The 12,812-nt window shown below is 40.6% G+C and overlaps 1 protein-coding gene across 1 annotated transcript in view; it reads left to right on the top strand.

Moving 5' to 3' along the window:
- Crtac1 (cartilage acidic protein 1) overlaps positions 1-12,812 on the top strand; it is a 134,135-nt gene that overhangs the window by 25,461 nt on the left and 95,862 nt on the right.

Below are 12,812 nucleotides of genomic sequence, written 5' to 3'. Positions count from 1 at the left end.
TAATTCAACCTGCAACTCAATTTGACATCCAGTGCTGTGGGTGGTTGGAGCTAGAGAGAGGGAATTCAGAGCTTTTAAAGTTCTCATTGTCCTTGGTAGGACAAACACAACCAATCTGGGTGAGGTACTAACTGACCCGTCCTACCCCATAGATGCAGGCATTTCTGGAGGTCAGAGATCAGAGGTGGTCCAGAGCACTTATGGCTGGGCATCACAAAGACCTGGAAGAGGGTGTTTGGGTAGCCTCAGAAGGACAGATTGCTCAAGAATGTTTAACAAGGGACAAAGACCTCTCTAGGTTAAAGATCATTTTAGGCTTATTTGTTGTCATTTGTTTGTTTCTACATTTATTTTTTTAAAGACATTTTAACAAAAAATAAAACCTGATTTTCATTGAAAAAAGTGAAGAGTTTTTATAAAAAGCCATTCAAAAATAGTAATATAATTAAGACACTAAAATTGCCTCTGCTGAAAACGGCAAAGCTACTTTTAGTAAACTGAATTTTTCATCCATTCAGAAAGTAGATGTGTGCTCTGTCTCTCGTCACCCCCCCTGAAGCCTCTCTTCTTCCCATTTTTTGAGTGATGGGCTGAAGAGGCCTTCTCTGTCCCATGGGATCCACTGAAGGTTTCAAAGGCCCAGGCCCAGGCAGGCGAGTGCTGGAGCGGACCCTCCACAGCCCTGCCCATGGGCCTCCTCCTTCTGCCCTCTAGAACATACAGGGCTCCCACTCCCAGACCCACCCTGAATCTGGGGGGCGGGTCTGACCCCAGCCTCCCTCTCTTGTGTTTTTTTTCTGCACTCCCTTCTCCTCCACAGTCCTACTGACCTGGGAGCAGGTGGTTTTTTATCACTTTCTTACTAGGATGCTGTGACTGTCTTAATTTTCCCTCTGAGGAAGAAGTTATTTTTGAGGTACATGTATCTAGAAAAACACAAAAGGATATGAAGAAGCCAAAAGCAAACATTTCTGCTCCCATATTTTACCATGATCTCCCTGGGTGATGTTCACCTTTGTGGACTCAAGTTTTGAAGAGGTAGAGAGCAGAAGTTAACATGTGTCTGGTATTTTACTTAAATCTTCTCATTTTAACCAACTTGGCAGTCCCTGGGATAAGCAGCATTTCATTGATCCTAAGTCACAAGTGTTTTTACATTTTAATATCTTTGAAATTGAGATGTGACTTCCATTTGGCAGTTTGCATTAAATTGGTAGTTTCCTTTCCTAGAGATGTGTAAAATATGGTGAATCTTATTACCATCAAGTCGTTAGCTTAGATGAAAACGATGTACATAATGCTATCCCTACTTTGCAGATGAGGAAACTGAGACCCAGAAATCTGCTTAGGGTCATTGAGATGCTAAAAGGTGATAGTGCTATTCTGAATACACCCATTCAATTAAGCTTGTTAATGTGTTGTTCAAATCATAATCTTTATTAATTTTTTTCCTGTTTGGCTTGTTAATAACCGAGAAGCTTTTTTTATAATATCCTCACTATGGTGGTCCATTTTTTTTCCCTGTTGATTCTGTCAATTTTTGTGTTACATATTTGGAGGTTACATTTGGAGCAACTTCACCATTTTTGTGCTTTCCTGGTGAGTGGATCTGTGATCATTATGAAGTGACCTTACCCATCCCTAAATATGTTTTGTCCAATATTTTTATAGTTATTTAGCCTTTTTGGCTAGTATTTGACAGGCTCAATAGTTTGAATTTGAAATGTTCTCCAAAGCCCACATGTTACACACATGATCCCCCAGTTGGGCACTATTGGGAGGTGATGGAACCTTTAGGAGGGAAGGCCTAGGAGAGAATCTTCCAGTCCCTGGGCATGTGCCCTCTCAAGGAAGTGGAACCCCAGCTGCTCCCTCTTCCTCTCCTTTTTTCATGTCCTGGCTATGGGGTGAGTGGTTGTCCTCAGTTGGGTGCTTCCACTATGATGTGATGTTCACCACAGGCCCAAAAGTGACAGGCCAACCAGTCATGGACTCCAAAACTGTGAACCCAAATAAACCTTTCCTCCTATAAGTTGATTATCTCAGGTATTTGTTATAGTGACAGAAAGATGACTAACATACCAGGTCTACCTTTTTGCATACTTTCATGTTGAGCTTTTCAAAGTCCTTACATTTGCAGGTTTTTTTTAATATGCAGCATACGTGTAGTTTAAATTTTTTCAACTGTTTGACCATGTCTTTGCTTTTGCTGAGTTTAGTCTACTTCCATTTAATGATAACTTTGCTATGTTAAAGTTCTTTTTATTTTGTTTAGCTTCGTTAGGTTTTTTGTTTGTTTGCTTGTTTGTTTGTCTTTTTAGTGGACACAATACCTTTATTTTATTTATTTATTTTTATGTAGTGCTGAGGATTGAACCCAGTGCCTCATGCATGCTAGGCAAACACTCTACCACAGAGCTATAACCCCAGCCCTGAAGTTTTTATTATTATTTTTTCAATCTACATTTCATTGTTTTGTTTCTTTTCCTTTCTTACTTTTTAAAAAATTAATCGAAGGACTTTTTTGGAGGAAACTTCTTGTTTTTTAAGTCTCATTTTTTGCCTGTATTGATTTGGGGTTTATGCCCTTTATATCTGTTCTTTTTGTGGTTTGCTTTGAAGTTTTATGATGCACTTTAACTTTTAAAACTCTAAAATTATCTTTACCCCTTTCTACAACACTACAAGGACTTCAGTACATTTTAACTCTGAACACCCCTTTTGGCATACATATAGTATTTTAGTTATTTTCTTTGCTAACCCTACCAGTTATAATTATTGTTGATATTATTATTTCTGTTATATAAAGACTGTGTTTTATATTTACATCAGTTTTATCATTTATTTGTTCAGCTTTCCTTCCTACATCTCAGAAAGATCTTCTGTAATTTTGTTTCTTCTTCTTTGGATGTTATTTTACTGAATGCTGGATGATGATAAACTCTTTCAGTTTTTGTTTAATCTACCATATCTCCATTCTTGAAAGATCATTTTTTCTATCTTCAAAATTTCATGCTGACAGTTGCCCACTGTTTTCTGACTGCTATTGTTGCTTTGGTTATGCGTATTACTGGTAATGGCATTCCTTTACAGGTGATCCATTTCTTGTCTCTTTCATCTTCTGCATTTTGGTTTTCCTCCCATATGTTTAGATATTTCTCTCTCTCTCTCTCTCTCTCTCTCTCTCTCTCTCTCTCTCTCTCTCTCTCTCTCAGCTCACCTTGTGCTTTCTGCATCTGAGGATTCATGTCTCTCATCAGATCTGAGTAGTTCTCAAGTCCTCATCTTTTAAAAATCTTCCCTTCCTTTACTTTCTTCTGGGATTCTACTCAGACATGTCAGGATTTCTCATTCCAGCTTCCAGATCTCTTAACCTCTCTTATATTGTTTCATCTCCTGTCTCTCTATGCTGCTGCATTCAGAATAATTTTCCAGCTATATCTTCCAGTTTCCTGATTCTTGATTCAGTTGTATCTAAACTATTGAGTTTTTACTTCAAAAACTGTTTTTCATTTCCAGGAGTTTCATGTGGTCTTATTTCCGCCCCCCAAGATCCTTTTAATAATTTCTGATGGTATCTTACTGCTTATTCACTTGTTGTGGTTTCCTGCTTTTTTTTTCTTTAAACATTTCTCACAGATATATTTTATATTTCATGATTCTAATATCTTCATTACTTGGAGGTCAAATGTGTTCTTAGTTTTTTTTTTTTTTTTTGTTTTGTTTTGTTTTGTTTTTTGGGAGGGTACTGGGGATTGAACTCAGGGGTACTCGACCACTGAGCCACATCCCCAGCCCTAATTTGTATGTTATTTAGAGGTAGGGTCTTACTGAGTTGTTTAGCGCCTCACTTTTGCTGAGGCTGGCTTTGAACTTGTGAGCCTCCTGCCTCAGCCTCCCAAGCTGCAGGGAACACAGGTGTGCACCACCGTGCCCGGTTCTTAGTTGTTTTTATTACTGCTTATTTGGAGTGGTTTGACTCCTTATGTTTGATCTCAAAATGTGGGAGTTATACAGCCTAAACTGAAGATAATTTTTACCAAAGAGGGTTTGTATCCAACTCCAGGAAGAGCCAAGGATTCTGCTCTATAGGGAACACTCTAGCTCTTTCCAAGGGTCCTGGCTTACTGTAGGATTCTGGGGTTCAGTGTTCTCGTCTTGCTGCCAGCTCAAGGGTTAGTAATATTCTTCAGAGTGCTCTTGACCCCACTTTCCCATTTATTTACCACTTACTGCTGTTAGATCTAATTTTGGTTTACTTTTTGGAGGGTAGGGTGGTTCTTGGAGATTTCCCTTAAGTTTGTGAACCCAGTAATACATTACAAATATATTCTATCGAATTTATGTGTTCTACAGTGGTAGGATTCTTTGGAGGTCTTCATACAAATGGAAACAGAGGTCACTTGACACAGCATCCCCAACGCTTCGGTTCTTTCTATTATCTAGTAGGACATGGGGTTAAGTACAACCTAAGGAAGTAATATTTAAGAGAACTTCTCCCTAAGCTGTTCAGAGATGCTTCAAATAATTTCTTACAAATTACAAGTCTATAGCAGGGGAGATTTAGGCACGAGGTAGACATGGAAGTGTGTATGTGTGTGTGTACGGAAGCATGTGCAGTAAGCCCCATGCACTCATGAAAGCAGGCAAGACCCTCAGATAGAGCCTCTCTGGAGGAACATCAGACAGTCAAGATCAGAGTCTGTTGCCAGTATAAACAATACTGTCCAATACCACTGGCATTTGACTTTGCCAACCAAGAAAACAGGACTACACACATGTGACTAGGCAGCCCTCTTCCCATGTTGTTTATAGAATGCTTATAACCATATGAGGTCATGGACTCACTACCTTTTGACATGTGCTGGTGTTGTAGTTACTCTGCATGCTGTCCATGAGTAAGCAGGTTGAGGATTTCCACTAACTGGGAGCTCTCCTGGAAAGCAGCTTTGCCTTGGTAGGTTCCTTGCTCAGGGTTTGCTGGCAGGATCTGATGTTTAGGTGGTCACACCACTCTGGAAAGAATACTCCTCCTTTGGAGAATGTTCCAATCATCAGATCCTGTGGGGCTGCCAATCAGAGCAGTCCTTTGGCAACTAGAGATTATTCTAGGGTTCCCTGTGACTTAGGACTGCCCAATCATTCTCTTAATCTGAGTCTTCTATCTTGAATATAAGAAGGAAAACTCTCCCTTTACTCTTAGATCTTCAGTTGTAGGGGCTGCCCTGTCCCTTGATTCATGGAGGAGCCTGAAAGAATGAAAATGACATTCAGAATCTTGGGGACATCAAGCCATGGTTCTTGCCTCTGAGGTCACCAGATCTGTGGGTCTCCTGCAGTTCTTATTCAAATCTGAAATACCTTTGCATACCCTCAATAAATCTTCCTCCCCTTCCTTTTCCTCTAGAGCTCCTTCTCTTATCTGATACCAAAATTCATGGTAAAAATCAGACATAGGCATCCCTTTTCAAGCCAGAGCAAGTCCCATGTTGCAGACCAGAGCATAGTCATGTCCCAAAGGAGATGGTGGAGCTATCTATTCTGAGGTAAGATTCTTAAGAATATATATAAAAGCACTTGATAATCTGTTATTAATGTTAACCTGTTTCTGAAAGAATTTTTGTTCAACAGATCGAATTTAGAAACTTAAACCAAAAAATATCAGAATGTTATTCAGTTAAGCAATAGACATTCTGTATACATTATGATATATTCTGATCAATAATTCTTTTTCATATTTCTTTCTCTCATTAGATTGCAGACCCCTAAAGGCAGGAACTTTCTCTGTGTATCTACAGTGCCTGGTACATAGTCAGTGTTCAATGAAATGAAATAGGCAGGGGTCTCAGGGATGGATGGAGGCTCTTAGGTCAGAGAACTAATGAAAATAATAAACATTAGCTGCACTTTGAAGTGATTGATTCGAGGACCTTAGCCTTGAGAGCAACATCAATCAATTCAGTAAGCAAATTCTATGCCTCCCTACCATGTGCATAGCTGTGTGCTCAGGGCTTTGGCAGATACAGGAATCTGATCCCTTCCTTCAAGCCATCTTGGTCATAAGACAGATAAGGAATATAGGAAAACCACAGAGCAGAATGCTGAATGTGCTCCAGATGAAATACTTACCCATGTTCAGTACACTTATCAGGGTCATGTCCCCAGTGAATATCCCAGTTTCTTATAAACACTAAATTTCATCTGAAGTTGTAGTAATGTGACTTTTTCTTCCCGCTATGGAATTTCTCTATGATGTCTTCAGTTTGATCTTTCACAGTTGCAGCTGAGGTCCCCGTGTTCATTTCCCTTTCATTAAACCACAATAATTATTTGTTGACTGAGTAGTCCCAAAGGACTGACAATACCATTGAGCCTTCATTCCTGGTTCTTCCTGATTCCTTTCTAACAACTCAGAGAAGCAGTATAGTTCCCCAAAAAGCACCACCAACTGGTTGTAGAAACAACAGCCTTGTTTCTGTTTTTAATTGAAATTTTAAAATCGTATATATTTATCATGCACAACATGATGTTTTGAAATATGTATCCATTGTGGAATGTCTAAACTGAGCTAATTAACATATGCATTACTTCACAAACTTATTTTTGGCGTGTGGTGAAGTCACTTAAAAATCTATGCTCCTAGAGATTTTCAAGAACACAATACATTGTTATTAAATGTAGTCACCATCCTGTACAGTAGGTCTCTTGAACTTTTCCTCCTGTCTAACTAAAATTTTGTACCCTTTGGCCATCATCTCCCCAAGTTCCCCCACCCCAGCCCCTGGTAACCTCTGTTCTACTCTCTGCTTGTGTGAGTTTGACATTTTTAGATTCCACATAAAAGTGAGATCATGCAGTATTTCACTCAGCATAATGTCCTCAAGGTCCATTCATGTTGTCACAAATTACAGGATTTTCAGGCTGAATAATATTTCACCGCATATACATCCCACCTCTTCTTTATCCATTCATCTATTGGTGGACACTTGGGTCCCTTTTTCGGCTATCATGAATAATGCTGCAGTGAACACGAGCATGCAGATGTCTCTTCAACATACTGATTTCATTTCCTTTGGATGCATACCCACTATGGGATTACTGGATCATGTGGTAGTTCTATTTTTAATTTTTTGAGGAACTTCCATGATGTTTTCCATAATTACACTTTTTTTAATATATATTTTTTCTATCAGTAACCTGTTATCCTTATTCTTCCCTCCAAGCTACAGCAAAGTATGAAAGAAGGGAGAGGAGGGAGTTAGCTAGCCATTTTCCCTCAACCCCTCCAATTAAGATGGGCTGTAGTTCTAGTTCTTCTAGATTTTTTTAACATTGCTTCCCTATTCTGGTAAGCTGTGGTAGCATCAGGCATCACTCTCCCAACTCCCATCAATCATAGCTCCATGTGACTGATCTAGGATTTTGTTGGTTAAGATTTCAGTACCAGAGCCCTGGACAGCACCAGAGCCACAGAACAGGTCCAGAGACCCTGTCCTTGCCCCTGCTGCTTCCCTACATGCCAACCATTTTGCTTCTGCAAATTAGGAAGTTTGGCAAGTCTCATTATAAAAGTTTTCTTTCCAGACAATTCATTAACTTCAAAAGGCAAGAGCTTAGTGAAATAACAGATATCGCAAAGTTTTCACGGGCATATCTAAAATCTAAGCCAGTCTTTCAAACACATCTAACATTTCATAGGAAAATAAATCTTTAATTTAAAAGCTAAGAAGTAAAAAAGAAGTCAAGTTCATTCTTGGTTCAAAAATCTGGAGAGCTAATCATTTCAAGGGATGTGGTAATTTTTTGATGGTATCCAATAAGATACTTACTAAGTCATGGTGAAGACAAATGAAATCGGTATACAAATTGCTTCTCACAGTACTGGACACATGCTAAGTGCTCAATTGTTAGTGTGTTGAGGGTGATTATGTTTATTTAATGCCTAATATAACAGGAGGAGTTTTCTTGGACCAACGTTTATCTTGGAAACCTCTGTGTCTCTCTGTCCCATCTTCTATAACATGGCACTATATGACTTTTGTTTTTGTTTTTGTTTTTTAATTAGAACTATATATATCCTCTGTTGTTCATTTTTAACACAACCATTTAAACATTGTTATTCTATGTTATCTATAGGCATGCAACCCTAAAATAAGTTATCTTATATTTTACTTAGTTTCTTATAAATCAATGTCCCACCTAGAAGAAAGTTTACTTACCCTTATTATATTAGTCAACTCTTATTCATTCATTTAACAATATTTTGTATTAAGCTACTCTGTGCCAGGTGCCTTGCCAAGCCCTGGAGGTTGGTAGTGAAGGAGTACAATTCCTGCCTTCACAGAGCTTGGAGAGAATCAATATGCCTGATGAATTAAAGAAATTCTTACTTTGGGAAATAATTTTACTTTCCTTCAACCAAATCTTCCATCAGAATTCATAATTTGTAACCGGGATCATTTCTCATTCCCACTGTCCATTTACTTTTTTTTTTTAAAGGCTAATAAGAAGTGGAATGATAAAACAAAAATGGGGATAGAAAGAAGGACATGACTTGGGCAATCCATGAATTAATCAGCTCCTGAATAATCAGGAGGTGATATATAAAATGTAAGTATCATAGTTCATGCCTTCTTAAATAATTAAACATATTGAAGAAGGGACAAAAAGACCACATTTCAGAAGAAATTAGTAGCCTTAAGGCAGAGGGTGAACAGAAAAGAGCTCTGAAATAGCATTTATAAGCCTTCCTATATTGTAACAAACCAAGCAGATAGCAGTGAGAGGGATGGCTATATGGATTCTCCCATATATTTTAAAGTAGTGAATGCCAACCTAGAGGTCACAGAGTTATTATAAGGCATCTGAGAATCCATCTGTGCATGGGCGTTTTATCAATAGATGTGAGTACAGCTACCATTATATGGAGATTTTTTTAACATTAAAAGGTATCTTCATACTTGAAAAGAGTTGAAAACCACGGTCTTAAAATATATCCTTATGGACTGCCATGAAAATGAGATTAAAAGTAGCCAGAAAAGGGTCATTGAAAGAAGAGAGGGAGAAACTGAAGACCAAAAGGATGAGAGAACAAAGGAATGGGAAAAGAAGAAAAAGAAAAAAGAACGGTACACAAGGTGTAGAGTGAAATTATGAAGTTACAAGCCTGTTGAAACTAGCTCCTCTTTCTAGCTGCGGGACCTTAGAATGTTACCTAACCTCTCTGAGCCTTCGTCATACCACTGGGGTAGCAGCTGTATTAGGGTTTACCAACAGGAGAAAAGAAACAATAGAATGAAAGGGGGTGGGGGGAGAGAGAGAGACAGAGACAGAGAGAGAGATTATGGAAGCTGAGAAGTCCCACGTCTGTGCTGAGAGACCCAGGAAAGCCTGTGGTGTAGTTCTACTGGGTCTGAAGCCCTGAGGACCAGGGAAGCTGATGGTGGAAATCCCAGTCCAAGGGCAGGAGAAGATAAAATGAGATGTCCCAACTCAGCAAAGAGACAGGAAATGAAGGGCAACTTCCACCTTCCCCTGCCTCTTGTTCTATGCAGGCCCTCAATAGATGGGATGATAAGCAGCCACCCTGAGGAGGGCAATCTGCTGCTCTAAATCCACAGAACCAAATGCTGCTCTCATCAGGAAGTGCCTTCACAGACACACTCAAAAACAATGTTTAATCTGGGCACCCTGTGACCTACTCAAGGTGACACAAAAATAACCATCACAGAAATTAAATGAATGCACACAAAATGCTTGGGCCTGTGTTTGACACATGGAAAGTCCTCAACTATTAGTTACCACCACTGCCATCATCGTCACTTCTTACTGTCCCACCCTGCATCTATCCATGAGATCTTTCAACAAAACCTGGTGGCGAAAATCTGACTGCTACTTTCCGGTCAGTTCTCATCTTATGACACTGGATTAGTCAGAACTGTTGATAGCAATAGGAACTAACCCATGACTATCCCACCCTGGCATCCCACACACAAGGCTGTAGTGGAGGTACACAGGGGCAACTTATGTAACTCAAAAAAGACCTGATCAACTGAGCCTTGAGAAAGCAGGCACAGGGGCAGCAGGGGGACGTCAGGACTGACAGGAGACAGAGACCAAACACGGTCAGGATCCCTCTCTCTGTGCTTCTGCTTCTCATCTCTCTAAATGTATCTTGGCCTGTCAGCTTAATTATTTCAGAGTATCTTTCTCTGTGAGTCTGGCACCAAAACTGCCAGCAATCCCAGGCATAAATCTTCCCAGTCCAACCACCAGAGAAAGTTCCAATTATAAGAAAAGGATTCCGGGTGGCCACATGCCTGTCCTTGTGGTTCAAGGAAACTGTATAGCCAGGGAAAGGAAGGATTGATACCCCAAATGTGAGGAGTTCTGTTCCTAGATCCAAGAAAGAGGAGCACTGAGCTGAACTCAGTCTTGACAGTCACTCATTCAGCAAGCATTCGCTGGGCACCTGCTGTTTGCCCAATCCTGTATTCAGCACTAGAAACACAGAGGTATACGTGGTCCCTGCTCTCCTGGAGCTGCTGCTCTAATGGGGAGATGGCAATAAACAAAGAACAGGGAATTTTAATGTCTGTAGAGAAACAGTTGCCTGTGTGTGCATGCATGTCACATGCGTGTGACCCTGAACACCTTTTGGGCCAATCTCAAAGAGCTTTGTGTGGGCTCACCTTCGCCAGCCACAGGGGCCTCTGGCACAGTCTCTTTACCCCTCCTTGGTTGCCTTGGAATCCCCTAGTGAAATTATCCACTTCAACACCCATTTATCTTCACTTCTAACCCTCAATTTCAGTCCTGTTGAAACTTATTGAGGTCCAGCGATGCAAAGAAGACACCAGCTACATTTCTAAGATTTGCATGCTCAGAATTATAAACCAGAAATAGAGAGACCTGGAGCAATGTTTCCAGTGAACCCCAGTCAGGGGGAAAGAACAATGGAGAAGATAGACAAGTAAAATTGGTGTCTTGGGGTGTGTCATGCATGAGAACCAAACCTTAGAAAGGAGTCAGCCAGGACCTATCACAAGGAGCAGAGGGGTGACCAGGCTTCAATGTCACTCTCACAAATGTGAGATTTATGAGGCTATATGCACAGCCATTGTATTTGTGTGTGGATGTGCTTCAAATATGTCTTCCTAAAGTAAATATTTTGAAGTTATATGAATGACTTTCGCATTCCTGATTTGGCATTTGTTCATTTTTTTTTTTTAGTATACAGACAGTCCCTGACTATGATGGTGCAACTTGTGAGTTCTTGACTTTATGATGGGGATCAGAATGTGACCCCATTCTAAGCTGAGGAGTGTCTGTTACTAAGAGTCTCAAAAACTGAAAGTGACCCTGTCCTCGCTCAGACTTTGGAGGCTCTGGCATTAGCACTTAATGAACACCTACTGTGTACCAAGCTCTATGCTTTGCCCTTGACACATATCCCCCTGTATGAAGGAGGTGCTAGTGTTTCCAATGTACAAAGGAGGAAAGTGAGACCGAAAGGGCAGCTCTCTTCCTGAAGGGTCATACAGTTAGTGAGTGGCAGAGCCAGGAGGTGACCATGACTTATTTGACTCCAAGACCCAAACCCTTTACTCTCTGCCCCTGGTTCCAGAATACCCATCCCTGAGCTTTCAGTCTGGAATGAAGTTGTTTTTACTTTGTAGCAAGATTAACCAGACAAAACTCGTCTGTTTTTTTTTTTTTTTTTCCTTTTTTTCATAAAACTAAAAATATTCCTTCTAAAGGACTGACTTTTTAAATTCTAAGATTTCATGCATCTTGTGTGTGTGTGTGTGTGTGTTATGAAGTATTTTTATAGTTTATATTGTAGATGGTAGAGGCTTTTTGTTTGTTTGTTTGTTTCAATATTGTTTATATTGTCCTTAGTTGGCAAAATAAAACATTGGCAATTCTGTGTGAGTGCTCAGAAGTTAGTGTTTTGAAAATTTACAATGCCTTGAATTCAAAGTCTAGAAAGCAGTGCTGTATGTAATGTCAGCATCTCCAAAAGAAAGCTGCCCTTCTGTGGGTACCCGCCACACGCGTGCACCCGCTGGATATTCCCATTCGTTGCCTCTGATAGATCACATCATGAAAGGAAAATCTCACCCTGGATTTACAGATTAGGAAACTGAGGCTTAGAGAAGTGAGGGACCCTGCTGAGGGTCTTGGGTCCAAACTCTACACCCTCCTGTGCATGGTGGGTGGCAGGCTGCTGGTTACCCCCCAGTCTCTCTGCCCTCAGTGCTTTTCACCCCAAGCAGCCCTCCTCCAGGTCCTTCAGCCTTCTCTTTGAACCACAGCTCCCCTGTGGCCTGCCAGGCAAGCTCCTTTCATGTAAGTTAGGCAGAGTCAGTTTCTGTTGCATGCAACCAAAGAACCCCACTGAGCAGAACCTCCTCCCATCCACAGCCTCATTTCCCTTTACACTTTCTCCTTCCCAGAGCCCGGCTGGTCTTCCTGTACTGCAGCTCTAACAGCTCCATGACCAGCATGTTAGAGGCCCGAGACCAGCTTTTGTGGTTCTCTTTTGGCACTTTGTCTCAGAGAGTCCAATAAGGAGGCAATGAACTATATGCTACCATCTCTTGCTGGCCAGAAACACTGAAGTCAAATGAACTTCCTGGAGCTCTTGGAAATTCATAAATAGATCTTTTCTTTCAGTGCCAGGCAGGCTGGGATACATGGCCTACCTACTGCTCTAGGGCCTCCTTGCATGTTAATAATGACCTTGGTGCATGACATGACCTTCCCTCTGCACGCAGGGGTTGGAGGGTAGCTTCCCCTGGACAGGCAGA

The sequence above is a fragment of the Sciurus carolinensis genome, chromosome 5 (assembly GCF_902686445.1).
Source record: "Sciurus carolinensis chromosome 5, mSciCar1.2, whole genome shotgun sequence".
Taxonomy (NCBI): Eukaryota; Metazoa; Chordata; class Mammalia; order Rodentia; family Sciuridae; genus Sciurus; species Sciurus carolinensis.
This window is presented reverse-complemented; position numbering and strand designations above follow the sequence as displayed.